Source organism: Larus michahellis, chromosome 8, assembly GCF_964199755.1.
Source record: "Larus michahellis chromosome 8, bLarMic1.1, whole genome shotgun sequence".
Classification (NCBI taxonomy): domain Eukaryota; kingdom Metazoa; phylum Chordata; class Aves; order Charadriiformes; family Laridae; genus Larus; species Larus michahellis.
Window position 1 is genome coordinate 15,138,473 of NC_133903.1, and position 27,434 is coordinate 15,165,906.

At 37.0% G+C, this 27,434-nt stretch overlaps 1 protein-coding gene and 1 long non-coding RNA gene across 46 annotated transcripts in view; both read right to left on the reverse strand.

Annotated features, from left to right (window-relative positions):
• Positions 1–27,434, reverse strand: part of RBFOX1 (RNA binding fox-1 homolog 1) — a 910,365-nt gene that overhangs the window by 409,523 nt on the left and 473,408 nt on the right. The gene's annotated exons all lie outside the window — the stretch shown is intronic.
• LOC141747955 (uncharacterized) overlaps positions 17,242–27,434 on the reverse strand; it is a 28,456-nt gene continuing 18,263 nt past the window's right edge. The window contains exon 3 of the long non-coding RNA XR_012588867.1: positions 17,242–26,676. This is a non-coding gene — a long non-coding RNA (uncharacterized LOC141747955). The remainder of the gene's footprint in view (positions 26,677–27,434) is intronic.

Genomic DNA, 27,434 nt, shown 5'->3' on the forward strand with positions numbered 1-27,434 from the left:
CAGTGCATATTTTTTCCCGTACTGCTGTCTTCATCTTCTGCCAGGTTTACGAGAAACACACTTAGAGTGTGAGAGCTGGTTGCTGAGCAAGACCCCACTACCAAGTAGCAGCAGATGTGAGCCAGCACTCAATGGCAGCACCATTTGTGAAGTCACCACTGCCAAAAAGAAAGGGGCTCCTCTAGGAAGAGCTCAAGAAACCGAACAGCAGCACTGAAACACCTAGGTTTTTGTTTGGGGTCGTTTTGTTTTGTGGTTTTCTGTATTGAAAATAAAGGCTTTTAGAATACTTTCAGAATTATTAGTAAATATCATTCGCATTGCCATTTCTGTCATTAGCATACATGGCAAACACAGTTCACAGAACAGGAGAAAGAGATCTGATTAAATGTTTTCTCAGGATATTTTCAGAGGTTCAGAGTACCCTTTTCACTACTTTGCATTTACAAAAAGTTAAAACACGAACCAATGCCCATTTGCATGAGGCATTTTTACTCTGTTATGATGATGAAAAGGGGAGCTTCTCAGGCAAAGTTAGGTTATGGTTACCTACAAAAGAATAAAACTGGCAGCCCATTTTTCAACACAGAAAAGTGAGTCCTAATAAGTAAGTTACAAGCTAAACCTTCTATATATATATATAGTGGAAGTTTTACAACAAAGTCCCTGTACAAAAATACAAACTTAACAGCAACAAATGCTCTTCTGATATGTTACTTAATGTTCTCTAACAGGGAAGAAAAGGTAAAGGAATTCAGCACAGGTCTATTTACGCTCTTCCCCTAAAGAGTAAATTAAGTACAGCTAAAGTGACTATTTCTTGCAGACTAATGATTCCATTTTTCAAAGTTCATGCCTTCACACCATTTATAAATTACTTTAAGATTATACTAATTTGCATTATAAGTGTACTTACATAAGTCTCAACAGATAATTTTAGATCTGAATCTGCTCTAGATGCATCTATTCATGTTATTTAAAAAAGTATAAAAAACAAATCTGAAGTGAGTTTGGATTTTTTCATTCATTTGTTTTCCTTTTTACTATTATTATTTAGGCTCTTCTCTGTGTAAGCCTCCACACCAGAGATTTTAACTCCAACTTTCAGAAAAAAAAATATTAGTTGAAATGTGAATAGTTCTAGTTTAGACAATGGTCTTACACATGTAAAAACAAACAAGTGTAAAGTCATAACCATCAAATTTACCCACTCTTTGACTGTAGGGTCTATTCTATAAACGTAACAACACTACTGTTACCTTACACAGTTTTGCGTTGAGCAGTCATAACACGAGACAGATATCACTATGGTTTTTTCATAGTTAAAAGGGTGCACAAAGAAATGAAGAAAGTCATTTGCCAAACTAACAGCACGTGAGCTTCACTTAGCAAATCAAACAACATCCAGAATGATTTGTCCTTATTTTTCGTCTTCACTGGTCAGCTTCTTTGGATAAGGCTGTCAGTCTCACATTCTATCATTTGTGTTCTAGACATAGCAGCTTTTTTTTTTTTTTTCTGGAAGAAATGTTCAACCTCTACCATTAATTCCAGTATTTTCTCAAGGTACTCTTCAGACATTAAAACAAACCTGTACATACAACATGGTGACTGATTGAAGAAAATGAAGGAGAAAATGGAGAATATAATAGAATGTACAGTGCATTACAGAATGCTGGAACATTGCAATTGCTTTTTATTTAATTCAACATGGTTTTCTCAAACTTTCTTTTCAATCTCTTGTCAAATTTGCCTGTTTTCTCCAGTCAGATGCCTAGAGAGACCAACTTCTGCAACAGGGGTATTTTTTCATAACTTGCCTGCAGAACGTAGTAGAACCATAATCTTTGTTGGTATTAAGTATTACTAATACTCCAGTAGAAACAGAGTAGTAATAATTTTACAGCTTCAGAAGAAGCCAGAAATGTAGTCGTGTAGAAAAGATCTTCAGCATAGAAATCAACAGGAGATAAGCGTTATTCAAAATGCAATAATATAATAAAAAAAAAGTAAAATAATAATCGCATTGTTACTTAAAACTTATCAGATTTACATTTGATTTACTGTCATGGGATATGGAATTAGATAATCCTTCCATTTCATCTGTAATGTGTTTATCCTGATTTTCTTACCTTTGTACTGCACAGCCATACATGGCTCACAAGTTCAGTCTCTCTGATAAAATTTGACATAAACAAGGAGAGATTAACAATTCTTCCCATTTCATGGACTGTATCATGTTCGTGGGGCTGGACATGCTGATTGCATGTTTAGGTAAGCTATGAAGATACTTTGTTTATTCCACAGCAGCTATTAGTTTAGGCTCTTTTGAGATGATTGTGAAGAGTCTTCCGGAAAGACTTTCTGAAATTTGTACTTACTATTTTATTTCCATTTAGATACAGGGAAAAATATGTTTGGATCGTGCCTTTAACATCACCCTTCAAAAGAACGTGTTGTCCTCTTTGCCACGGGATGAAACTTTTGGCTCTGACCTCACATTAGCTGCATAGATTTACAGGCATTCTGTCTTCAGACAGAAGGATGACTAAGGTGGTTAAAGATCAGGAATTATATCTGAACAGGAACAGGTAGGAAAGCCAGAATACTTCAGCCTGGAGAAAAGATGGCTGGGAGTAGGTATCTGTGAAATCATAAATAACATGGATATGGAAAAGCAAGAATGATTGCTTCTTCTCTCTTACAAAAAAACCAACTGGATGACAACAAATGAAAATAATAGGTGGCCAGTTCACACACCAAACTAAGTAAAAAGAAGGTGGTTCATACAATTTGTAAATAAAGGAGTAGGTACTGTGGGTTAAAAAAAAAAAAAAAGAAGAACATATAGAGAGTTATTAAATGCACAGACACCGCCTTTGCCACGTAAAAGTTCCAGGATGCTGCAAAAAAATTCCGGAGGAGCTCGCTTTGTTCCCCTCTACCATAGACACGCATAAAGATGGTTTCTTGGACTTACAGCCCTCCAGTCTGACTCACAACAGCTGGTCTCATGTATGCTAATTATATAAACATGCAAACTTCCAATATCACTGGGTATTTGGAAACTAAAGGTGGTGGTAGGGAATGGAACGGAAGAATGGCAAAATTTGGAAAAAACAAACAAAAAAGTTTATCAAATATTTGTACAGTGGAGCGAGGGTTATAGTTACTGACTATTTAAGCAGATGATTAATTCTGTGTTTTAATTAGTCATCTATAAGGCTATCTGCTAATCTAACATCACAGACACCAGAACAGGAAATGTTATTTAAGATTGAAAAGATGTGTTTATGAACAGTGGGAGAATACAATAGAGAGGCAATTAGTGAATAAGAACAAAGATGTACAAATCAGGAGAGGGTGTCGAACTGCTACACCACATCTGCCAGCAAAACAAATAGAACAATGTTTATTTTAAAAACAAACAGCTTCCGTATCAATATGAAACTTGTATTTTAAAATATATTTTGACTCAATCTACGACCACATCCATGGCGTTCTGTTTACTAAAAGAAATGGAGGAAGACAACTGGGGCAATATGCAGGATGCACCCATGGCGGCAGTTTCCTTTGTTCAAAGTTCAGCAAACAATTGATTCCAAACCGTATGTTTTAGCTATAACAACAAAATCCATTTCAGTGATAGCTTCCCTCAGAGAGTGAACTTCCATGTAGCTCCCTCATCACCCTTCATACTAGAAGCTGTCTAGAACAAAAGCAGCAAGGCTCAGTGATAATGCTTTATTAGGATGAGATTAAAAAGAAAAAATGGAACAAACCAAACTGAGCTAATGTAAAAATATTTTTCATAGTTTAAACAATGATGCCATCTGTCTGTCTGTCTATCTGTTTATCAGTTCAAGTTTATTAAAATAAATCTGGAAGGTCTCATTTGGGCACAAGTGGCTTTCTGTGCAGCTAACCAGTGCCAAATTTGCTCTCTCGTTTTGTATTTTTGCTCTCTGTGCCAGTTTAAGAGAAGCATCCTGGCAGTATTAAGCACTTAAGGAAAAACATGAATAATGCAGTTACAGTATGTAAACCTGTACAGATAAACGAGAAAAACTGAAAGCCATAACATATTTAATTAATGATCAAGAGACCTTAGAAGCAAATCTTGTGCACATCCTGCAATTTTAAATACAGTGCATCTCAATCCTAAATTTACTTTTTTATGTCTCTGGATTGAATCATATGCAGTGAACTATTTATTTCCTTTAGTTTGAGACTGCATGCGGAACCTGGTCAATATGTTAAGTGTCATTACGTCAAGCTCTTACATACTAGAGTTTAGTGGAAGAATGTCTAAAATATTGATTCTCTTTAGAACTTTTCATAAAGGAAAATTTTTTAAAGAATTTGAACAATAGTTCAAGACTACAGGCCTTTTTATAAGACAAAGTCTTACAAGACACTCACACTGTCAGGCCCCATAATTTTAAACAAAAAAAGACCCTCTGTGCAACCCGGTGGAGTCATTCTCTGGCGAGTTCCTGAACACAAACGGAATGAGCACACTGTATGTTTTGTTTTCTTTAAATAACAGTAGCAGGTGGGAGACTTAAGATCTTTTAAATATATTTATCAGTCATCCATTCTTCATAAAGACGTGCTAATCCAGACATTATAGGCCTAGCTGAGATTGTACCTGTTTCAGCGTGGCATTGCACGTGCTTGGGAATGTGTCCCCGACACAGATTTTGACATTTTCAGGCCACCTCAAAATCCATTACACAAGGTGCAAGCATGCAGATACATATAAACAGATACACATCACATCCTGCTCAATCCAAAACTTAGAATTATTACAGTTACTATGAAACTGCACAACATTTTATCAGTGGCGGCCACCATAAACGTACTGAGAAGACTACCAACATTTTAATACTTACACTACCATTATAAAAATGTAGTAGAAAACAAGCCCCAGGAAGAAACTGAAACACAAATAGAAAATAGGACCCATCTACGGATGCAACGGACAGATTGAGAGAGTGACAGTATTACTCATGTTACGGCAATCCACCCAGGTAGGTTTTTTTGCTGACAAGTTTTTAAAGCGTCATTTTAAAGAAGGGGTTTAAGTAATGGGGCAAAGAGAATAATATGATAGTGACAGGGTTATTTACAGAAAGACTGTGCTTCAGATGCAAAAGAAAAAAAATATTTGTTACAGTACAATATTCCAAACTATTTGTTTTGCATTTACAAATTCAAAATACTTTCAGGATTGAGAAGGTAATTTGAAATGGAGCACAGTTCCAGTGGTTGAAAGACAACCAGTGAACACCTGAAGTCTTTTAGATACTTACCATAAACAAACATTTGCGGAAAATGGACTTAGCTTACGCTCTGAAAAAAGCATATATAAAGCCATCCTGTTTCCAGCGAGTAGTCACACTGGAATTACTTGTCCATGATTTTCTGTGCAGCTTAAGATGTCTACTCAAAGAGTAGTTCAAGGCGAAGCCCTACAACACTTTTGTCTTTCTTCTTCCACCTCAAAAAGGACAATGCAAATAAGATTACCTGAGTTGTAACAATATGCCTGTTTTCATTAGGAAAGGATAGTTTCCAGCCAATGCCCACGCATGAACTGCGGAGCACGAGAGACAGATGCAAAAGGTTTGTCACCGATCACAGTCACAGTGCTTTTACCAGAATGTAACTTCCAAATCAGTAACTGCTTATTTATCTGATTAAAGTCTCATATTTCTCCTCATTCATACATAGATTAAATAGCTGAAATAAAACCATAAATTACTCCATTACAGTCACGCTGTTTTTTTTTCCACTAAATACTATGAGACAGTCGATACCATTTCATACTGTTTGCAAAATCCATCTGTCATTGTTTTCTCTCATTAGATGCTCATCTGACAGTAAAAGTCTTCTCTCAAAAATTAAACGCTTGGGTTTTTCCTTGCCACGTTGCACAAAAATGCTGTGCTGCAGGAGATACACCATACACTGCTGTCTGCTGTATTTCATGTGGAAACAGTCACTTCCCGTCCATCATTTTATTACATTCTAGTTTTCATTATCTCATTGCCCTACAGAATTCAGAAGAAATGATACCTCAAGTTAGTTAATATGTGGAAAGAGTATGAGCTTGTAAATAAATTTATAAATAATATCAATTAATTTAAAATGGCTTCTCAGTGCTTCATGTGAAAACCCAAAACACAAATGAAGAAACAAATGTCCATTCCAAGAGCTCATAGTGTCACAAAGTAGAGCCTGAGGTGCACAAATACAGAAGACTCATTAAAAATACCAGTAACTGCATGAACATATAGGATGATTTGAACTGGAAATGGGGTTTTTGGAGCCTTTGTTAGTGACTTACAGCATCACCAAGAATATTTCTTCTTCAAGGAGTAACTGGGACCATTCTCCTCTTCTATGAGCTGCTTATATTTTTTTCTACATACAACTCCTGAAAGCCCACAAATGTTGAAGAGAATCTAATGAGATACAATGGTGAAAACCTACAGACTATTGTGTCACTAATACAAAGAGGTACAGAGGGTATATGTTTATGCATACGCAAATTCTCCCAGAACAGAGGGCTTTGGGTTTCTCTTGGCTAGGGAGGTGTGTTTGCATGCAGAGAATTTTAATTTCATGGGCTTTTATTACAATCGTAAGTTATTGTGCTACAGCAGTAGCTAGGGGGACTGATTTATTCTCAAATGCCCTTGGCTTGGTATTGTATATCGACTAGCGCTGCTGTCATAAATATCTTTGGGTGAAGAACTGTCTACAATTCTGTGCATAATACTAAGCAGAGTTAAGGTTTCAAGTGTCACATACAAGTGGGTTTATTTCTACTGGAAGAAACAGGCAATTATTATGGCCCATTGAGCTCAGATTAAGCATTTCCATCAAAAAAAAAGAAAAAGAGCCTAGTGCTACAATCCTTGTAAAGCTGTAAATGCAAATGGGGACCATCTCATCTTCCATAAAAAATAATCTATGGTTTTATAGGCATTTCTCCCTCTCCTTGTCTTCTTATCCTCAAACTAGCAAAATATTCCAAACAGGATAACTTTATTGAGACAAAAAAGGAGAAAATTTCCAAAAATAAAATAGAAATACTGTAAAAAAAAAAAATCAATATATCAAAATGGTTTGTAGACAATTATTTCCTTGTGTAAAATGGCTCCTTTAATCAATTGAGAAACCCCGAAGTCCAGTTTTCACCTTTTCTTGGCTCCAGGCTAAGGTATGTTTTTTTCAGCAAGATCACGTATACTGCTTGACTGACATTGTTACCCGGCAAATACAGTTTTTCGAGGTTTGAGGGGCGAGTGTGGGGGGGTATTGTGGGGTTTTTTGAGCTTTTGTTTTGTTTTAAATAGCCTTAGTTTTACACCCAAAGCGTGCTGCAGGGCCCAAAGAATACCTGTGTCACTGACTTTGCCTTTGGCTCCCAGAGTGCAGTGAAGGAACCTTGTGGTGCTGCAGCGTAGCCTGGGAGCTCTTCATTTTCTGACACCCCTCGAAGTAAAAGACCTGCAAGGCGGCATAACACCAGCCAGCACTGCAGCTTTTCCCCATCTCTCACATTGTATCCTTCTACATAAGTAGTTCCCTGTTTTTTCATGAAAAGTTTAGGAACTGTGCGTCTCCAGTATGCCTTTGTGAAAAGTACCATGGAGACAAAAATTGGTGTGTGTTTATTTTGCATCTACACTATGTGACTAACCCTTGAACATTAAGGCACTGGTGCATTGACATTGGAAACTACTTTGCCATATACTTTAATACAAACTAGGATAAAAGGTCTCTAAGAAAATATTTTTTGCAAGTACCATTCTAGAAAAGCACTTGTACAGTAAAGCCTCAAATTAAATTCTGCATGCTTGTTCTGCTTGTATTAAAATTCTGCATGGAACAATCCCATGAGAAACTTTATCTGTACTTAGTATTCAAATATAAACTCCTTTTATACATAAAAGACTAGCTATAGTGCATTTTATTTAATTTCCCTGCATAACACTGTAAGTATTATAAGGCATAATCAGAAGGCAAAGACACTGTACTAAAAAGAATAAATGGACACTGTGAAAAATGTAATTAAAAATACTGTGATGTTAAAGCAAGAACCAGTATAGAATTAAAAGTATGTTATCTTAGAATGCAAACACTACCAGACCAAGCCTGGCGTATTACGCTGTTTACTGCGGCATAAATCATTTTTGTTTCATAAGAATATTGTTATTACAAGAATTTACTCTAGTAAGAACTTGTAACTTTTGGAAAATGGATGTTAAGGCTCCTTCCTTGAAGTCTCTATCCAGAAAAAATATTAATGCAGATAATCGCATGAATACCAATTAAGTGATAAAGTCTAAAGCTAGTGTAAATACTGAATGAAGAAATCAGATATATTAATTAATTATCTGAGTATCAAGGTACTGCCACCAGCTTTTGAAATAAATTCTAAGGGTCTGCGTTACATAAAGAAGGCAGAAAGTCTGATACGCAGAGTAGATTTTTTGCAGTAAATGTAACTGACAGAGACAATGACTAAAAACTATAGGCCAAGAACATACAATAAAATGAAGGCAGGGTTTAAGTACAAACTCCATTTTACATAGAATGGTTTCTTCCGTTTTGAACAGAAAAAAATACTGGTCTGTTTCTGTGTGAGTTATACTACCTGCAAATAACAACTCAGAAAGACACCTGAAGGAAAAGGAGAGAATACAAGGCTGACAATAAGGATGTCACTGGAGACAGGCATGGATTTTCAGACAATTACCAAAGCTAGTTATGTTACAAACTGCTACTATACACGCTGCCTGCGCGCTATCAGTAAACATCTGGAAGGCAACTTGCTGTGCTTGTGTGCTGATAAAAATAAGTCAAGTTCATTCAGTCAACGATGCTTGACAAATTACAAAAAAACCCCAAACACAGCTTTTATCTGGCAGGTCCACATTATTGGCTAAAGAGGCCATTATAGAAGGAATTAGTCTGAGAAACAAGATATTGCCAGGTCAGCAAGAAGCCAATGAACCGACAGATATCCAAACTTGGATTTGTCCCCTTCCTCAGAGTTACTCTTTTTCTAATTAAAAAATTACACTTTGGAGTGTTATAAAGTTAAAGAGTGCGTGTATCTAAATATATATTTATAGATATAAAATAATTTGATTAATATGAAGGGATACAAAACATACTAAAATGCCATCCTGCAGTATTAACCTAATAAATCAATCCTCAGTAAATTTATCGGGAAAACTTATTTTATTCATATGCAGATAAAATAGTAAAGCCTTAGAATTTTCAATATTAACAACAATTTAAGTTCTACAATTGTTTTTAACTGAGTTAATTAAAAGTATTGTGCCATAGTTTAATTTAGTTGGCCGGTCAAGCTATTGGTATTCTTTTTTCTTTTGTGTTTTGTTTCTTAAACAGGTAAGAACTTCTGGCATAAGCAGGATTTGCGTGCAAATTTTAAACCTTCTTACTAAGAAGCAATCCATGCCTATACAATTACACGTACTTCAAATAGGTATTCTTGTTAATAAAATCTGATTTAAAAAAAAAAAACCACACCATGAAGTAAATTTATTAAAAATGATAGTCTGTTTTCATGTATCACTCTACCTAAGCTTGAAATTTTGTTGTTAAATGTTAAATTCATTATTTATGAAACGTACATATGCTACTTATCTTTAGCTCTTGGGAGAGAACTGCAGGGACATAAATGCAAGATGCAAATTAATCACTAGAATCCACACACGTTTTCAATATGAGGTAGGCATCTAACATGTTATTAATATCTTTTAAATTTATTCTTTTCTGTTTTGCACAGGAAATGCAATAAGTTCTATGTTTGCACACACACACACCAAAATCGCAAATCAAACCACAGTATTATACCCTTTGTCACACTTACCAGTTTGTTTTATTATAAATCTTGTGAGCGAAGCAGAGGTTGCCTTCACTGCACTAGTTTATCAAATTTTGGACCCCTCAAGTGATACTGCTTTTCCCCAAAGACATCAATTATGCCTTCATGAAGTTCAGAGAGAAAACTTCATACCCTATGTGTGATAATTAGTAAATACACCCAGTAACAGAAGTGTGTTTTCTTTGTTTTTGAATGCATGACTTAGTTCCAGAGAGAAAAAACGTGTACAGCCACCACCTAAAAGATCATCATGGAATCGCCTGCAACAGTTTTCAAGTTGTCATGATGCCGGTAAGAAATCATGGATTTCGATGTGGACTAGATGGCCTTTAAAGGTCCCTTCCAATCCAAACCATTCTGATTCCAAATAGTAACGTAAGCAAAATCAGTAATGTTTTCTTTACTCTCTATTTTCTGCATTATTAAAATGAGTTATCAGTTAACAGTTGACTATCTTTTAATGTTCATTTAAAAGATACCAAGATAATCGCAGTGCGAAACAGAGCAGTACTGAGAACAAAACACACTAGTAAACGAGAACAAAGTGAGCATGAATTACCTTGTAATAACACATGCTGCCACTAACAAGAGAGAGATTCAAATTATGGCTTGCCAGTTTTCTTTTTAATGGGATAATACACATGTCTTTAGGCTGCCCCAAATTTTTCTAGGAATTTTTCTAGAAGTCCTAAAGTTCCACCTCTGAGACGCACTCTGCAATTGGTGACCATTGCCTACCTGCTCCTCTGGAAAATGGCAGCCTGGCAAGGCCTGCACCCGTCTCCCCATGTCAGTAACCCCTCTGTTGGGGCAGTGTAGGGTGTTACACAGCACAGCAACCACACAGCTTCAGAGAAGCCCTGAATCTGCACCGTATGTTGGGCTCAACTATAACACAGAAACCCAGGAATCCCATCTGGCAGTGGAGGACAGCAACGCTTCAGGAGCTTCCCTGCCCACCAGCATGGACCACGCAGCTTGATGAATCAGGAACATGGATGCTATGGCTCTAAAACAGTAGTGTTGTGCCATAGCTGAACACAGCTCAATGCGTGCAAGGCTGTTAGCGATGAGAAGTGTCCCACCCAGGAACTCTGTAGAGGTACCATTTGCAAGTTCTGTGTTTATATTCACACACAGCTAAAGTAATTCTGAATACCCTTGCTCAGCTTAGGAACTGTCCCTTAAAGGAACTGTTTTCTGAATAGTCAAAATTTCTTTCCTTCATGGGGAGATGTGCATTTTAGGCCTTGGAAGTATTTAACTTACCTCCCAATTTGTCCATGGCTAGCAAGTGAAAAAGCGAGGGACAAAACCGAAGTTTCAGAGAGTCTTTGCAGCACTGGTATCCTGAGGGGAAAGTGTTTTATTCTGCACAATACTTAAATCCAATACCTACATGGGGAAAGGAAGGGCATAGTACCTTAATCTCCCCTCCTAAACAGCTTAACTAACTATAGAAGATGCAGTGCCTCGTATTCAATAACTGCTCAGTGCTTTTACTTGTTCTAAGAACGCATTACAAAGACTGTCAATAAACTTTAATTAGCAATATATTTTTAGTGGCAGTGCTACAGCTTGCTGCAATGAAACATTCCTCCCAAGAATTTCTAAAGCTTTCCTAAAGAAACCTTGACGCTTAGTAATGAAAGACATTTAGAGATTGTCACATAAGAGCATCCATTAGGGCAGTATATTCTTTTCACTCGGAAGAAGTAAGGTTGCCTTGAACAAGTAACTCTCATTTTAAGTGTTCTTTGCTTTTCTGTTAAGAAAATGCACAATCGTTGGCAAAAATCAGGTGCAGCTGACAAAGTTAAACATTTCCTTTCACCTTTTAATGAGACCACAGCAATGGCCTTACTGTCCTAAAAACAGAAAAGTAGGAGGAAACATTTAAACTTGTGTATGTACACACACGTGTATGCACACCCATGCTCATTTTGCAAACTAAGTGTCACGTTCTTCAATGACCTCCACGATAACAAGCTTGAAATGGTAGCTTCAAAATTCTATTATATCTATACCTTTTGAAATAATTTTAATGATGCATTGCACACGATCCTTATGCATGGAGGTGCTGCTCCCAACATCTTTAAAAACTTTGTGATGAGCTACCCCGAGGTAACGTAAACTATGACCTGAAACCCTCTCAGTTTAGAAGACAGAATTTTTTTTACTATATATACATGAAAGATCTAAATATCATCTCTTTTTAGAATAAATATAACCTCTTTTCTTCAAATAGCTATACATATCTTCACTTTCCTATCATATCTTAACCCAGATTGAAAGTCATCGAGGACAAAGAGTTCCATCTATGAGTCTTCTTATAGATATCTATCTATAGCTCTATATACAAGGGAGATTGGGAGAGAGAGAGAGCGGCAAGCATCTCTCCTACCTGTATATGTATCTATATGTTTTCATTGCAGCACAGTATAAATCAAATGACTATATTAATCACTAATTTCAACATCACATAATAACATACACGTTTAATATAATAATGAGCATGCCCAACTCAGAAAGTACATTTCGTCCTCATCTGCATGCGAGTAACGCTCACAGTGCGGTGGTACAGCCTGTGTATGCAATACAGTAGAGTCCTAGCCTCAAGCCAGTTGTCATTTAACTCACCATGTTTCATTGACTTTGTTTCCAATGTTTGTAACAATTCTCTGCTGCTTTTGCACCTGAATAGATTTTGTAGAATTTACTCAGTTTTGCAATGAGATAAATTTGCAAAGTTACTCAAAGTCATTTTGGCCTGCAGATTATTTTTTTCCTCCCTTTTACTTCCAGAAATGCTATTTGCAGATACCGCCAAGCAGCAAAGTAAAACCAAAGCCCCGAGGTAAGTTGCACATCTGCAAGAGGATATATGTCAAAGAGGTGTTGGGTCGAGTTGTTCAAACTGAAAACTGCTCCCTTTTTAGCCCATCTGCTCTGATATTAAACAACTACTTTCCCTTAAACAGGAATAAACAAAGTATCACACAGAAATAACGGGGAGTTCCTCAAAGCTCTATGTATGGGACCCTGTGGGGAAATGAGAACGGGAGAATGTAAGAGAGCAGGAACAGTGTCGTCATGTTCTGTGTGGTTAAGTCAGATTAATCACCATCTAGTCCAGTGGACTCATGATCCAAACAAACACATTATTTTTAAGCTAGGTAGTCTTCAGGTTTAGCAAGTTTTCAAGCCTGGGATTAGTTTATGAGATGAATCGATTTTTAGTGTTATGATGTAAAAGCCATTCTAGCCTGCTAACTACCTGAAACACCGCGATCAATTTTCAGAGTAAAACGTCAATTACCTCACTTACTGAGACAGGATAAGCAGCAATTAAAAGGGTAAGGAATGCTTCTCTGCATTAGGTTGTCTGTTTTTTCAGTATATCATAGCAATTGTTTTGATTTCTACTTCTGTCTAGAGACTTGAATTCAGGCCTTTTACATCTCTGTTATGCATATTCTGAGACACGGTTGTCTCTTACTATTTAGATAAAAATTCCTAACGTGCCTCAAACAGGCACATGTAATTAAAAATAATAATTAATTTCCCTTGTGAAAAGATACTTTTGCTTAAGAATTCTTACTTGGGCTCAATTACACTGTAATGTCAATCATGGACAAATAAGTCTAAGCCATGGCATTTTTGGTATGTGACACCCATCATTACATAAAGAAGTAAATCTTGAAGGAACTAAGCACCTCTAGTTAAAATACAGCCTTTACCTTGCATCTGCTGCATGGCATGAAGGTCTCTGAATTTCTAAAGTTTAGGAAGATGGTGGGCTACTCCTGAAAGCCTAGAAACAACTAGGAAGTGGAGGCCACAGAAGGGAAACAGCGTGCTGCTTCCTAACACCAAGCACTACAGATAAAACTGAAAACAGGTAAGACACAACAAAAGCTTCAGTCAAAATCCACAAAGGTTCAGAAACAGCTAAAATCTTATTTAAGTGACCAAATAGGCAACTGAAAAGGTATTGTTGCATACCTAGAGCTGGTTATGAACAGGGTGATAAGGACATTTGTTCATTAGATTTGCCAGATCAACAACAATGGAAAGCTCTGCAGAAGAGTTTTCAACTTAATAATGCCCTGACAGCTTCCTCCAAGCTCATTCCCCTCTCCTCCAGTTGCTGAGACGCTGATGTGGTAGGTTTTTAGGAAGCCCAGCCTTCCCTGCAATCCAGGAACCTGACTAAGGCTCCCAGCACCTGCAGCCACCGAGCATCATTGCCCATGGACTGTGTTAGAGCTGGAGACCCCAAGTCACAGAGATTCTGTGGCTCTAGAGCAACCACAAAATAAAGCTCTGTCCATTTTTTTAACAGTTATAAAAAAGTCACCTTCATGCTAAATAAAGGCAAAATCTGTTTTGAAACATCACAGAGTTTTCCATAAAATTGATACCTTTTTCTTTCCTTTTTCCTCAGTCTCAGCTCTCACTGTACCTCTGTCTGGTTCTCGATGAAGATAAAGCCCTCTTGTAAGAAAGAGGAAACCTTCTAGATCTAACTTTCGCAACTGTGTGTAAGTATGACAGGTTACAGATACAGACTGGCAACAGACGCATGCTTCTTGCTCTGTGTACGCTTTGCATTCTAGTAAGGTTCAATAATTTGTTAAAATACAGCATTCTTTAGTAAATAAAGCCAGATTTAAAATACATCCTGTAGATGTCTTGTTTTTTTCCAAAGCCTTTCACTTGATTCCTGTAATTCATATGTGTACATTTAGCACCCTGGAGACTTTTGACTAAGACCTCTGCAATGAAGGAAAAAAACAATCAGCGAACCACGTTTCATCTGTCCAAGTTGGATATATATGAATAGTGAGAATTCTTTTTACCTGAAGGGAATAAAAACGCCTTGATCTTATGAAAACAACAATTTGCAGGCATCTATTAAACAGATTTTTTTAATTTCCTGCATATATTTTATAGCCGTTCTCAGTTCTGTTTGATTCCTAGAGCTGAATCTACTGAGTAAGCAGTATTCCACCATATTTTATAGCAAGTGTGTGTGTGGTTTGCATTCTAAGATTTGGGCCAACATTGATTTTATTTCCTCTTAGCATTTTATAGTTATTAGACTGCAATAAATTTTTCCTAAATCAAGTCTGGATTTAAATACGCAAGCCAGGATGGAAAAGTACTGAATCTATACTATGCCATAAATTTAGTTTATTTGTGATATTATTTTTTTTCCTGTTACAGTTAGGGGGGAGATAACTGTATGCTTACTTTATGTACCAACTCCTCTGAAAAACCAAGGGAGATTTTGCAACACTGGAAACACATGCACTGCTGGTCTAGTCTCGCCTTGCACCTTACCAGCTGTTTTCTTTTTCATAGAGAGAGAACAGCGTTGCCGCCATCTGTCTTTGGGAAAAAATAAAAAAAAAAAAAGAAAAAGAAAAAAAAAAGATTTTCCTCAAAGCAGGCCAAAAGGATAAGCAAAATGAGGGTGGGGGTGGAAATCCAAGTCCATAAGCATTACATCAGAAAACGGATTGAGTGAAACATGAAATAAACCAAGGAATGAGTTCTTCTGCATTTTCAATAGCTTTGCTATCATTATCTAAATATCCATCTCCATGAGAAGCAAGACAGACAAATTTGGCATTTCACAGGGGGTCAGGGAGAGTGGGGAAGGAGGATGAGAGTCACTTTTGTTTTTATTTGATAGTTCTGAACCGATTCTATAAGAAGTATATCTATAATCTCTTCTTTCTGAGAAGAAAATAAGTTTGCCAGTTATCTGGGTATTAAAAAAAAAAATCTTAAAAGATTTCATACATTCTTGTACATGTCATGTTCCAACTTCAGAAATGTGGAATGCCTGGGGCCCAGAGAACAAGAAAAGAACTATTTTTTATTACTAGGTTATATGAAGTCTCACTCCTATGTCTGGAATTAATTTCTAAAAATAAAAAAAGAGAGTACTGCACTCCATTTTCACTGCATTTTACTCCTTGTAGTGCCCAATAACCAAGTTTCAAAAACCATTTTTTCCTCCATTGTTTAGGGGCAATGAGGAACGCAGGAATAGTGCTTTGCCAGACATGCTAGAAATTCCCCTTCCTACTTAGTTTTCATAGTCAGCTCTTACTAAGCTAGAAACCTCAACTTTGATCAGGATAACACAGATTAAGTAAGTGTTTTCCTGAATGAACTGTTAGCATCCTGTCACTTCCGACAAGAGCTACAAAACTCATTTTATATGGAATGGAAAATACTGCGTTTTAGTGCAGTTGGAATGATTTTAAGTCTAGTACTAGGTGCTTGAAGTTTTGTCTTTTTTTCCTTAATGAGCACTCTCAACTTGCACATTAAGAAGCAGTCTAGTCCATTCTCAGTACATTTGGAGTAATCATCACTGCTGATGCATAGTAGTGAACTACGTTTATGGGCTTATGTGCCAGCTCACTTATGTGCTTCAGAAGCCCACATCTGGGGCACTTGAGACATGCCACATGCATGACTTCAACTAGATAGAAAGAAGAATACAGAACGTTTAAAATATTAACACATTATTGTTGAGAGTCTTGACATGATTTACTGTACAAATTTCAAAAAGCTGAAAGTTTGTCCCCTGTGACCACCAGTAAAATGTAGTCACGTGTGTTATAATACAATATTAGGATACACAATACCAGTGAAAAAAATACGTTAACCACCTATATTCACTTCTAAGGACATCCCACAATAGGAATAAGTAGTACAGAAATCCCACAAATATATAACATAATGTACTGAGACGAAGAATCGGCACCTAAGTTTCAACACGAGAGCAATTCTGCTGTTAAGTATCAAAAAAGTTGGACCACCAGTCAACAATCCTTCCCAGTGGTACCCAGATATACATGTCACTTTGTCTAGACTGTAGAAGAAACAAGCAGGTTGTCAGCATAACTGAAGATCATTTTGATGACTTTTATCGCTCTGGAAACATTAAAAAAACCCACCCCTTTCTTTTCTTGCTTTCAAGAGTCTGTATTTAAGAGACAAATGTGGCAAATCATAGGAGGGAGAAAAAAAAGAGGAAGTACCGTGCTGTCCCTTTAATATCAAGATCATGTTAATTGATCCCAGTGGAGTCCCTCACTGCTAGGCTATCTCAATTAGCTCACTGATTTCTGTATTTGGATGATCTTGCCTCTGCTAATTACAGATGAAACAATGCTTTGGGGGAGGGCAAAATTCCTCTCTCTTTTCCTGGGGAAAAGCATTAACACCTTCTTTTCAAGGACTTGCAAGTCTGTAAAACCTTCTAAGGTCACCATCTGCGTTACTAATTTTATTTCAAGGGCACAACACAGAAATTACACCAAAGGTAACGATACCATGCATGGCAAGAAGAAGGAACAACATCTTGTCAGTGCAATTCCATGGAACAAACAGATTCCCATGGAAGAAGCAGTTTCCAAACATGCTTCTTCACCTCCCCAGTCCTATTCGCTATGCACGAAGCTTTTAGCTATATATGAAAAATTAAAAGCAAAACCAAAAGTGGCATATAACACAGGCCTTAAGATACTTCAAATCCAGTTATCTCAAATAAGGCCATTCCATTATTAAGGAAGGATCTACAAAAAGATATACACACCTATTTAATTATATTAAAATACTAACAGTAAAGTTAAGCATTTGCATAAGTTCTTCTGTTATGAAGATACTGTGGTGCTAACTTCAGAGATGATTGGTAGCATGTAGCAACTTCTTTTGAGAGAGAAAACGCATTAAAAAAAAAAGTATTGCTGTAGTCAGTTTGTTGGTTTAGGTTGATGCCTTTAGGCTATCCATTACTCCTTCCGTCTTAACAGAAAGTGTCTTTGTTTTCCTTAATGTTGAGGTGTTTTGACTTTTTGCCTCCAATAACTGCAGTAACCTAAAAGAGAGGGAGGAAAATATCTGAACTCTTTCACTTAAGACTTTGCAGAATTATTCATAGTAGCTTGCAGGTCTACTGGGATTACTCAAAACTTGAAAAGAAACCCAATATTTCTATTCTAATACTGCATGTACAGCTTTACAGCAATTATAAACACACTGCTCGGTACTTTCTTTAACATAGGGTGGCTTGAAGTTAATCGTCCTGGAAAGAGGTAAGGTCTGGCAGATCTCATTTACTGCTGGAACATAACTTGAATACAGTTTTCATGTATTAAAATAATTCCCTAGTGGCAAAAAGAAATGAACAAAGACTTGGGGAGGGCAAGGGTTTGTTCCACAGCAATTATTTACCATCACAGAGTTTGAACTCTCCTTTTATTATTACTTTTATGATGGGAGGCGTAAAGCTAACTGTGAACACTTCATGCAGTGAAAAATACGCTTAGAATATATACACCATACCATGCATTTCTTAGATGCAGATGCTACTAAAATCTAGTACGATAGTATTACATTCATACCCTGGTCACCTTTTCTTATTTTTTGGTTATACTGCAGTATTTTTAAAGGAAAAAAAAAATAAATCTGAAGAACATTAATTCTATTTTCTTCTTACAGAGAAAGAAAAAGATACAGTCTTTGCTGTCAGCTCACTTAAGCAGCCTGAAACCAATTTTGGGACTTACTATTCATTTATTAATCTCATTTTTAATTACATTTTTATATTGAAAACAAACACTTTGAAATATTTAGAAGCTTTAGGATAAATTATCTCCTCAACCTCATCCCTGCATTCCCATTGTAACCATGTGAGGAATCTTGTTTCTTTAGTCATTTTATTCCCCACAGGTGTAATCAGCTTTAGAGAGGAAGAAGAAAAGCCCTGTGCAAATACTGGCTGATAGAGTTTCCCGACAATACTGAGAAAATTGCACTGCATTGAAAAGGAAATGGAAGATGTGAGCTGAACCCTAAAGAGTCGGCTTTTCTGCACTAGGGCATTAAACTGAGACGGCTGGACAATTCCTGATCACACAGGCCCGCCCAGCTTCTGGAGCTGACTGCTCCAGATTCAAAGACACTTCAACAAGATGCGCAAGGCTCCTAATCTGTCACAGGAGTTGTAGCCAGTACACTTTAACACGTAGGAATGTGAATCTTTTGGTTTGCTTGCTATTTCCTTAAATAATTGTCCCCAAGCTTCTCTGCATCAGCAGAAAAAAAGCACAGCAAGAGTAGCAAAGTTACTTTGTTCATGAAAAACACTCTACGTTCGCATGTAGAAAGGGCACCGGGTTTTATTGAAGAGTCTCAACAACTATGTAGTGTCAAAACCTCAGTCCAATTTATACAGAAACATTTGTATCTGAAAAGTGGTAAATTTATGTAGTTGAAACACAACAATACCCATCCAGTACTGGAATTAAAGCAGTCAGTGATTTCCGGAAGGCAGAGCAGAGCAATCTACGGATGGGTTTAGGTGCTTCCTCAGTGGTTAGGCAGCCATCCACTCCCCTTTCTGTAATTGCTCAAACCCACACATAAACACCAGCCCTTGGACTCCCTGAATGTTGAGCAGCTCTGAGAAATCCTTTATATCCACCATCTCCCCCCCCGCCCAAATTTTAAAAAATTGATAAACACCGTTGACAAGGGATAGGGTGAAGTAAATAGTGTCATGGCTCGACCGTTCCTGTGAACGTTCCCTTCCAAACAGAGCAGAAAGAACCGAGCTCCCCGGATGATTCAGCCCCAGAGAGAGGGCAGGACGGAAGAGCCTTCCTGAAGCAGGAACAACCCCATGTTCCTGCTTGGTCAGCGCAGGCTTGTAGCATCCTCCACACAAACCTGTGTCTTGAAACAAAAGGTGAAGCCAACAGCAAAGTCAGGTCAAAACGACAACGCATAGGCTCATATGGGTAAATGCAATAATAAAAGTTAAGTATCATGATTAAAGTAATAGTAGAAAAGTCAATACTTTAATGAGCTAAAAGTTTTTCAGTTCTAATTAATCTGACAAATGCTGTACTTTGGTTGTTGATTACAACAGGTAGATGACCACCGATTCCTAACTTTAGCTGCAGGACTGGTTGTACTTATATTACTCTTTTCTAAAAATCTATTCTTCCCCCAATCAACACGTAACACTGAGCAGACCAGTGGCCACAAGGAAACATTTACAGAAGCCAACTAAATTTGAATTCTCTATGAGTCTGTTAAGTTATTTTTCCCATCAGGTCTTTAAGCCTGTATAGAGTCTAATTGATTTTCAGCATGGGAAACTGGTGGCTCTCAATTCAGCATGTGGTCCTTTCTCCTTGGAGCCAAGAGTGAGAGACTAGTTTATAAATTGTTAAAGTGTTCGCAGTTCACTAGTTATCTTGCACACATCTTAATATTCATAGTTTACTTTGATTAAAATATAACGTTTCACATTAATTTAAGGATTATCTTTTATAATGCAGACAAGTTGCAGTGTTTGAATGCCACTTAAGTTAGTGTTTAATCAGGAAAACCACTGTGGCACTGGCCGATTAGGCTGGCTCAACTGCTGCCTACTCAATTTTTCCCCATAATTGCAGGATATACTTTATTGTGACAGGGGCCCGAACAGTGGAATTCCAATATGCTATACATCAGGTTCTCCATTATTGGATTAGCTAGATGTGGCATCATTACCGCTGCACTTTCATGCCTACCATTGATTGCATCGTTCTTTCTATTTCACAATTAATGCAAGTCAGCTGGATTGATCAATCTTCTGATGAGTTTGGGCCACAGTCGATATATTCTATGGCTCTGTGCTACTGATCTGTATGTTTTATAGCTGTGCCTAAGGATTTGTCATTCTGGCTACAGATTTTCTTGGTGGTTTTTTTTTTTTTAGATACTTCTGCTCCCACTTTGCTGCCTAAACCACAAAGTGTTTATGAACTGCTCATGTCACGTGAAAAAAAAAGGTAGAAAGAGAGTCACTAAATTCATAATTGGAAAGGATTTAAAAAAAAAAAAAAATCACACTCTTGGTTGGCTCGGTACCAACCAGCATGATACATGAGCTTCCAAGGAAATGCAGAAATTTCAGAAGACTGCAGCTGTTTTCATTCCTTGTTTAGACATACCAGCATGGTCATGAAGTGTGGAAATATGCTAATAACTTAATTGTTAATATTTTGCTAGCACTGTGATAATTCTGATGACTTCTGAAAACTTAATCTTCTTCTAAAGGGTAGATAAATTTACAGGAAAATCTCTCTCCATGAAAATCTCTCTCCATGAGAATGGAGAGAAATGGGATGTCCCATTTCTGTCCCAGTGTCCCATGAGGATGGGACACTGGAAGAAATAGCAAGCCACAATATTTCCTTCGTACCATTATTCTCTTATCCTATGTCACAAGCACAATTATCCATATTTGAAAATTTTCTCTACAGAGAATAATATTGAGTTACCGCCATTTTCTAATAAAACATAGACTATGCAAAAAAATACACACTGTACAACTTACAAATTTATTTTTTTAAATAAATTATTTTTCTCTGACTACTACAGAATGTACACAGATCCATGCCTGTATTTTTTTTTTCATGTCCACCAAAAAATAATTTGTATGTGTTTTTAAAAAACAAAACAAAAGAAAACCCCACAACAACTAAAACTTGAAAGGAGCAATGTTAGTGCTAGTGCACTTTTATAGTTCCATTTTCATTCATATACATCCTAACCTGATATACCTTATGAGAAGCCTCAATTAACAAAAGATGCAAAATTTAAATATAAGAAAATGAACGAACCAAAACTTGGACAAAGGGTAAAGATTTAGAATGAATACGTTCAGACTAGAGTTTGGACTTTCTGGACTGGTTTGCATGTTACACAGAGAATGCCCTCATTAAATGAGGAATAATTGCCTTTTTTTTTTTTTTCCCCCTCATCAGTCCTTCTTGTCTAGTTGCCAATGCCAGTACTGGCGACAATTACAAGGTATTAGCAGTGACTATTACACTGTGATTTTGTGACAGTGATACCACATTTTTAAATACCTTTTTTTTTTTTTTTCCCCCTTGAGGAACCTAGATCTACAGCTAAAAACAATGATAACAAAAATCATTAAAATTTCTTCTAATTAGAAGAGCAAAACAACCTCTGAAACAGTTTTCTGGTAAGGCCTGAAAATACAACCAATAAAAGAAGAAAAAGCAGCACACTGTTCGCTCTGTTAAATATAAAATGTGTTTTATTCAAAGCAAGTAATGTGTTTCCTTAAACATACTGGCTTTGAAGAGAGCAGGCATTTTAGATTGTCCATACATAATTCAGTTCCACTGAAAGTGCTCTACCTAAACAATTTTCCATTACATATTCTAGTAAATTTGCAATATAAAAGACAGAGCTTTTGCCTTAAACTGGGATAATATAATACAACATTGAACTGTTACATCGCTTTCAAAAGTACTTTTGAAATCAGGGAGTAATCCTTTCCCACTGAAGCGTGGGTGCTTTGTCACCAATGCCAGTCAGACAAGGATCACTGCCAGGAATCACTGTTTTTTCCTTTAAGGATAACATGGACTGAGAAACATGCACAATAATTTAAAGCCTGTTTAGATCTTAAATTAGTTCATGAATCTATATTTAGGCTACCTACATATACGGCCTGGTTTTCAGAAATGCAGAGCACAGCAAGTGTTAGCAAGTTGCTGTACCTAAATGTGCTCACATCTTCAAAAAAATCAGGCCATTATATTTAGATGCCTAATTATGGGTGCAAGATTTGAACACACTCCAAGTTTTAGCCTAAGATGAGCATATATTACATCACAGTTGTTTTGAAGTTGCTTTAAGATACGACCCACGATGGTAGATAGCTCATATTCAGGTAAAAGCAGACAAATCCCCTCATAATTATATATATGTTACAATTTAATACACTGGGTGCTTACGGAGCAAAAAATCCTATTTTATTTCCATTAAGAAAAGACTACAGTATTTAAAGCTGCAAAGGGAAACAACTTAATCTATTTAATTCTATCACCAGAGATTTACACCATACACAGAAAGTTGTGTTACGTTTCAGGAAACTGAACAATGAGATACAAAATAAAGACGTTCCTAGAAATCACGCAATAATGACGGTAAAGAAGAATGTTTCGTATCTCAGATATCTTGGCTTTAATTTACATTACATTGTATTTCACAGAAAACTGGAAGGCAATCACAAATTCTGCAATTAAAATGATTTTTTAAATGCTAAGTCCATTGTTAGAGGAAAATATCTCCGCTATAAAAAAAAAAGTACCTTTTAAAATTGAGGTGCTTTCTCCAACTTTCCTATCCTTTGTTTTTCCTATCTTCAAGAGGGAATCAGCTGTCTTCTTTTTCCTATATATTCACCCAATGACTCAGTCAACGCTGGGCGAAACTTATACTGAAATGTTTTGGGTTTGACACTGGTGTGGCCTATTGTAGTCTCGTTAGCCTTTCAGATAGGATCTTCTGGTTTTCTTAACTAATTCTTTTTGAAAGAAACTATGGGCTCCACACACCTACTGGTGCTGCACAGATCTCTTTAGGTACATTTGCACAGAGCAGCTAAACTTCATAAAAAATCTCAGTGAGAACAATGAGAGGCCAAGCCCTTTTCGTAATCCAGACATGTAAATCTCTGGGTTTAAGGCGGTCTTTAAAACAGAGTGTGAATGCTAAAGTGTGTGTCTTTCTCGTGCTCTGTATTTTTGTGCGTCACTTATGTAAATATATTTATATGTATGTTTTCAGGAATATAGCAGGCAAAAAAATTCCAAATACTAAATTTTTATTTGCTGTGATTTATCATCTTTGTCGTGTGCTTGCCTCCTTTAACATCATTGCGGTCTTTGAGAAATCAGTAAGACAGTGTAGTGCATCAGGAACTTAGATGGATGTGAATTCAAACAGTCATCTCCAAGAAAACACTGCAGGATGACACAAACTGAAACTCTGTCCTCAGTTACTGCATTTGTAAACAAAACTAACAATAAACATTTCCTATGGCCATAAATCCTAATTTGTCCTTTACAGTAGAGGAAATTAACCAGCTATTTTTGCTTTCAAATTGTCTACGAAAACCATAGGAAAAAATATTGCAGGCAGAATAATTTGCATTATATGTAAAATAAGCACCCCACCGCCGCTGGCCTCAGCTTGTGGGGTTTTTAGTCCTTGCGTAGGCAAAACGCACAGTCAGAACGCACACACATGCAGTCAGTGACACACACGCAGCTTAGATAATAGGAGACGCAGTCTCACCTTCTGTTTCTACCTCCCGAAATAAACGTTTATCACCTTCTCAGAGCGAACGACTTTACACAAGTAATTTATGAGGTAATACACATAAAAGCTCCAAGCACGGGAAAACACAGCTTTCAAATAATGCAGAGAAACTTATGTCTCCCAGGACTTAAAAGGTATTGCCAGGTTTTCTTTTGCAGAGGTATAGTATAAATACTATAAAATGCAGTAGAAAGCATTAAGTAATCTATACTTCCTTCTGAATTATAGATATAATCAAAATGAGCAAATATACAACATCAGTCTTCACCACACCGGTCTTTCTATGGAATTTAAGCTGAAGCTCCAGCTTTTGTGTTCCCTGGGTTTTATGCTACCTCCATTGTTTACCTAAGAGATTGTGAGTTTCATAACACATCATGAAAAAAGGTATAAACCTTGATGTTTCTCTCCAAAGGCACAGATCAAGTTTCCACCAACAGCAGCACCACGAACAGTTTTTAGTTCCAGCTTAGATTTATATTTCATTGCTTATGTTTCAACACTATTTTTACTATTTACTTAACTTCTTTCTAAAGACAGAGCCAGCGTCATTAAATCAGAAAGCAGAATTCTGGTACAGAAATCATAATCATTACAGCTTAACCCAGAACTGCTAATGTAGGCTTTTCTTTCGTCTAATTTTGCAGACAGAAAAGCGGTTTCCTGTGGCTCACTGATCCTGACAATACCCTTAGACCAATTCCCATGATTCCCTCATCATGGGCAGATATCATTTCAACAGATGTCAAGAACAGCTAAGTGCACTTAGGCCTATTTGTTAAATTCCTAGGGGGAGGTAGATTGGCGAAATTCATCCTGTAATTAAACCGCATATTTCTTTCAAGCTGCCTCTTCCCTCTTCCCTTCATAATCCCTCTGCCTCGCATCAAATCATTTAGGCACTTATTGGCTACAATCAATACAATATGAGATACATTAATTTAGTCCCTAGGAGATTTGCTGGGAATAGGCGGTATTGCTCTGCAAGCATTCCGAAACGTTCATGCAAGCACGCTATCAACTGCAGCACTATAGCACTTACAGTCAGCACAGGCAGATTTATGACAATTCCATACTGTGTGCCCACAGCTCTGGGCTGCAGCCAAACATACATAAATTGGATTGAAACGGGAAACACTAAATATATTACTTAATGCACACAAATGCTAAATAGCACAAATCACTGGGACGATTTGGAATGGTTGCACAGAATCTGAACAATTAAGCTCAAGCTTTCCATATGTTCAAATACCCCTTGTGCCTCGCTACGGAGAGTGAAATTAGGACTGGAAAGAAGCATTAACGAGGGTTCTCATTTACAGATACGGACTTCAAAGTAACAGCTTTCACTTATATTTGTATCTTGCCTTTTAACTTGCACATCCGCCTCTTCGTGAATTGCTAAGGATTTGTTTTTGTCTTCAGAGAAGTAAGACAGGATGAAGCTATCCATGTTTTGTAGAAAAAGCATGCAAAAAGAATTCTGAAATGAGGTTAGGTTTCTTTTTTAAGGATACACTGTTGCATCTTTTATGTATAAGCAAATATATAAACCCAGTCCCTAACATGTAACTGTGAAACTGAGGACTTGGAAACGTCAACAAAAAAACATATTAAACGCTTCATAAATCCTAAGCATGCAATGCATTGGGAAGCTATCAGTACGTACACCAAACAATGTGTTACTTGCAATCAAAATTATATTTGTAACAGGAACAACAGTGAAAAATTGGTACACACACAGATTATTAATGTGGTACGCTAACTTGGAAAGTGAGAAAAAAACCATCCAACACTTAATTGGATTATTTTGCTGCAACTGCAAAACCATAATCTCAGACAAACAAAAGTTCTGTGTACCATTATATGAATTTAAGTTTTAAAGTAGCGAACTAATTAGAAAGCCTTTTTCTCCATTTTAAAATGAACATCATTTATAATTTTTGGATTAACAGATTCTAATTTAGATCGTGTGGCACTGTCTATTTGAGTTTGTTTCCAGTAAAGCATCATGAAAACCCTTGTCTTGGGGGTGTGGTTACAGTTTCTGCAGACACTGGGGAGTGCACGTGAGCAACTGCGGCAGAACGAGATGCAGTAACGAAGCCGTGGGAAAGGCTGAACCCGCTCAGCAGCACAGAGGTGCAGCTGGGTAGCAAACTCTGCCGTGGCCCTGGCTCTGGATGCTCATGTTAATTTGGATTCCCAAAGATTTATTTTACACGTTTTGCTCCCACTCCTAATATATTTGCATGGTTTCATGTATTTAAGATTTGAAACGACCATTCCCTTTACTTCCTTTTTTATTTCTATTTTACATATGTTCTTGTTTAGGGGTGAGAGCTATTGCTTTATTACCTAAATGGGGTGGGAAAGGGCTGTTGTAATTCACAGGTTCCCCTGTGACTTATAACATATTACAATTAAAACAGTCACAATCTGTACAGAAATCTTTTCAACGGCGGAAAAAAAGTTATAGGTACCAAGGTCATCATTCCATAATGCAGTGAAGCCAGTAAACTCTAGGAAAGAAAACATAAAATAACGCGTCAAGTGTTTTATAAGGGATTTGCATTCCTTTAAAATACATTATTTCTTGTCGGCTAAAGCTACTTCCTAGTTCAAATTGGTAACATCAACCACAGTTTCTGTAAAAAGAAAAAATAAATGAAGAAAACACAGCCATTCATTTTATAACCAATAACCCTTCAAGATTACAAGGTTAACTTGAATGGAGTCTGCCTTTCTAATTGGGGAAGAAAGTCTGAACCACTGCCACTTACACTGGTGACTATTTCACTAACTTAAAGCTATTTCCCCGAAATTCATTTTGAACTTTGCACCATTCCCTTTTCAGGAACCGCTTAACCAGATGATATTTATCTTTCAACTCCACAACTTTGTAAAAGTCAGCCACCTTCTTGACTCACCTTGTGCCTGAGCTTTCTTAAAAACAAACAATTTCATGGACATCACTCTCATAAACGCTCTCTTTGTCCCATCGGGATCGGATAGGAGCATGGATTATATTCCAATGAATGAGAATGTTCAGACCGATACAAAAGAAAACATGTGAATGGATTTCTTGGTCCTTCTCCCACTTATGAGATGGTTTGGGCGTGGGGAAGAAGAAGTAACCTTCTATTCAGGGGACCATTTTCTTGTTCCTTGGGCGAACTTGAAAAACTTCTGACTCGTGGACTTGTGTTTCTTTCGGAATTAATTGAAAGGAGAGTTACCTTAAAGCAAATTACATTTCCTCACTCAGAGTGCTTCAGTG